Raw genomic sequence first — 4023 nt, forward strand, 5'->3', positions numbered from 1 at the left:
CTATCAGATCTGTTGCATAAGTCGCATCAATACTGTCGAACCGCTTGAAACGAGTGAACCGCTTGGAGAAGTCTGCGAGGGTAGCTGCAATAGCAGTGGTGTGATGACTCGGAGGTAGATGATGAGGTAGATCCTTGGGTGGAAAGGGATATCATAAGTGAAGTCTTCATGCTTATCCTGAGGGTTAGAATGAGAAAATTGGTATCGAGGAGGATCCGCGCCACGCGGTCGCTCGATCATCCTCATGTGACTCATGCATGATAACCACTACGGGGTTATCTGTCCAACTAGTGTGAAGGAGGAGGACTACTTGATAAACGATATTTTTTACATATTTTTACCACATGCTCGGCATATTTATGGATGATTTTTCCTTGGTTACATTGAATTCGATGCTCCTAATCCTTTAAATTTATGTTTTATACTTAGGTGAGCATAGGAAGGCAAAAAGAGCAAGAAACAGGCCGAAAACGGACAAATTGGGCCTAATTCAGTGTTTCACAAGACTGAGGCACTTCCACACGGGTAAACCACATGCCCATGTGTGATACACGAGCAGGCCACACTTCCGTGTGTCATAGCCGTGTTGACTAAAAACCAAGTCAGAATTGCACACGGCCTGAGGACCTTCACACGGGCGTGGCACACGGCCGTGTCCCTGTCGAGCCTAAGTCTAATTCTACTCAGAAAAGGCTAATTTTGAGGGTTTTGAAGCATTCTAAAGTCTATATAAATAACCTAGAAGAGGATTAAAGGGGACACGCAGAGTAGAACAGATAAAACACTCAAGGTCAGCTATCGAAATCATCCCAGAAGTAGGATCTCCTTCAAGACTGAAGATCTCCATTCAATTTCTACCATAGTTTTTGGGTTTCTTTGTGTTTTGTTGTTTTCCCAATTTTGAGATGTTTCCCTCTATTTTTATAAACTAAATTCCTTATATACCTAAGGGAAATGAAACCTAAGACGAATCTTATTTCTATTTGAATTATATGATAAATACTTGTTCTTATTCTTAATTGGGAATTTAACCCTTGCTTTAATATTCCAGGATATTAATTCAGGTTTTTGATGTGCTTATTCAGAGGAGAAAATTCCCTGTTTAAGAGTAGATCGCCCATAATTAACCGGAGTTGCATGCTCTTAGAGATAGGACAACATAAATCTGCCAGATTAGAGTCAAATCTAATAAGGGGATCCATAGATCGAGTTAATGTGACGATAGGGGTTTTAATTAGAAAGATATTTCGATTAATCAACCTAGAGTCAGTTGTTTTTTTAGTTTTGAGAAAGATATTAACATAAATTAGGGATTTCCATGGATTAAGTCAAGTGAATAAATCATCTAATTCAGAAGTGATAAGTGAAGCCTAGGTGGATTCTTCCTTAGATATTGTCTTCTCCATCAGTTTTCCTAAAGTATTTTCCAACTTTTATCTCTGTCATAATGCTAGCTAATTTGATAGTTAATTTTAGTTTTTAAAACATCCCTTCGATTCTCAGGCTAGATAATTGATACGTGATATTCGTGACAGGTTTTAAATATTTATAATTAATCGTTCTTGAAACTAACTATTATCACGATGAAGGCAAGTGTACCTATCGAACAGTAGTATAGCTTTAGCAAGACCGGATTGTTGAACCTAAAGGAACCAAGAGTACTAGTAATTACCTTCTTTTTATTATCTAGCCTAAAAATTAAGGGATTTGGTCATCTAAACTAATTACTAAACTAAGAGTGCACAGAGAGAAAATTTGGGAAAATAATTTTTAGAAAATTCGATTGATTAAGACAATACCTAAGGAAAAATCCACCTAGACTTCACTTGTTATTTGACTCTGAATCAGACGATTTATTCATTTCACTTGATCCGTAGAAATCCCTAAGTTATATTATTATCTCTCTCGAGACTAATAATGTCTAACCCTAGGTTGATTAATTGAAATCTCTTTCTAATTAACACCTAGTGTTGCATTAACTCAATCTATGGATCCCCTTATTAGGTTTCACCCTAATCCGGCAAAATCTTATTACCCTATCTCTAAGCGTGCAATCAACTCCGCTTAATTATGACAAATTTACTCTTAGATAGGGTCTATTCCTCATCTGAATAAGAGCATTAACTAGAACCAATATCCTGGAATATTAAAACAAGAATTAAGAACATATAATTAAGAACAAGTGAAATATTTATCATACAATTCAGATAATAATAACAAGATCCGTCTTAGGTTTCATTCCCCTTAGGTATTTAGCGGGTTTAGTTCATAATTATAGAAGAAAACATCTCAGAAGAATAATGAATACAAAACATAAAGAAAACCTAAAACCCCTGAATGGAAATTGAAGGGAGATCTTCAGTCTTGATGATGAATTCGGCTTCTGAGGTGGACCAATTGGCTTCCCTTGAGTAATTCCTTGCCTCCTACTATGCGTCCCCTTCCTAAGTGCCTCATTAGATGTTTAAATAGACTTTAGAATGCCTAAGAGCCCTCAAAATTTACCTTTTCCGAATAGGGTTATACTTGGGCTCGATAGAGACACGCCCGTGTGCGATTACTTTAGCCCGTGGTCAAAGCTGTTGAATAGGCATGGACGTGTAGTCTACCGGTGTAAGTCGTGCTTCGATCCTGCCAAAGGGACACGACTGTGGGACACGCCCGTGTGAGGAAGTTCAGGCCGTGTTGATTTCCCATGTGGGTCTATTTTCTCTGTTTTCGGCCCGTTTCCCGCTCTTTTTACTCTCCTATTCTCACCTAAGTATAAAACATGAAATTAAAGAATTAGGAGCAACAAATTCACCAAATCTAAGGAGAAACCGTCCACAAATGTGCTAAGCATGGGATAAAAACATGTATAAATTATGGTTTATCAATAACAAAAGATAGTAATTACTAGTACTTTTAGTCCTCGTGGATAAGATATTTCTGGTCTCACCTCAACTATACTACTGTTCGATAAGTGAGCTTGCGTTAGTCGAATTTTTAGTTAGTTTCACTACCATCAAGTTTTTGACGCCGTTGCCGGGGACTAAAATATTAGGAATGCTTAATTTTTATTACTTTAGCCATTTTTATTTCAATTTAATTTTGTTTTTATTTTAATTACTAATTTTTCTTTTCTTTAGATCTGGCAGGTTTTTATAGTTTATGACTAGAAGAAACCTGTCAGGACCTCTACTTTTTAATAGTGAAATCGAGAGCACAACTCGCAGAAACCGAAGAGAAATAAGGCGCAGCCTACAATATATAGAGGAAGAGCGAGAGGACGATATCCATACTACAACCGAGGAGATGGCTAATAATTAGAATAATCCGCTACCTCCTGTAGTTGCTGCAAATCCAGTAGATCAAAATCCTGCTCCTCGTACTGTGTATGATTATGCTAAACCTAATTTAACAGGAACTGAATTGAGTATCGTTAGACCTGCTATTGTTACAAATAATTTTGACTTGAAACCTAACACGATTCAAATGATACAACAGTTTGTTCAGTTTGATGGTTTACAGGACGATGATCCAAACACTCATTTGGCAAATTTTCTGGAATTCTGCGACACCTTTAAGATCAATGGCGTTTCTGACGATGCCATTCACCTTCGGTTATTTCCCTTTTCATTGAGAAATAAGGCTAAATAGTGGTTGAGCTCAATGACCAAAAAATTTTTACTTAAATATTTTCCGCTGGTTAAAACAGCTAAATTAAGGAATGATATCTCTTCTTTTGTACAGATGGATCTAGAAAATCTTTATGATGCATGGGAGAGATACAAAGATCTATTGAGAAGGTGCCCTCACCATGGGTTACCTCTTTGGCTGCAGGTTCACACTTTGTACAATGGTGTGAACCCCTCAAAAAGGCAACTGATCGATGCAGCCGTCGGTGGAACTCTAAACAACAAAAATCCTGAAGAGGCTTACAAATTTATTGAAGAGATGTCACTGAATAACTATCAGTGGCAAGTCATGAGAACAAAGATGACAAAAGCAGCTGGTGTTTTCAACCTCGACGCGGTCGCTATG

The 4023-nt window shown here is 37.4% G+C and overlaps 1 non-coding gene across 1 annotated transcript; it reads right to left on the bottom strand.

The window, feature by feature from the left end:
• Window positions 1-3699: 3699 nt before the first annotated feature.
• On the bottom strand, window positions 3700-3806 carry LOC121227631 (small nucleolar RNA R71). The gene has a single exon (XR_005925193.1). It is a non-coding gene; the product is annotated as a small nucleolar RNA R71 (small nucleolar RNA).
• Between the last annotated feature and the right edge of the window lie 217 nt (window positions 3807-4023).

This window comes from Gossypium hirsutum, chromosome A03 (genome assembly GCF_007990345.1).
Source record: "Gossypium hirsutum isolate 1008001.06 chromosome A03, Gossypium_hirsutum_v2.1, whole genome shotgun sequence".
Taxonomy (NCBI): Eukaryota; Viridiplantae; Streptophyta; class Magnoliopsida; order Malvales; family Malvaceae; genus Gossypium; species Gossypium hirsutum.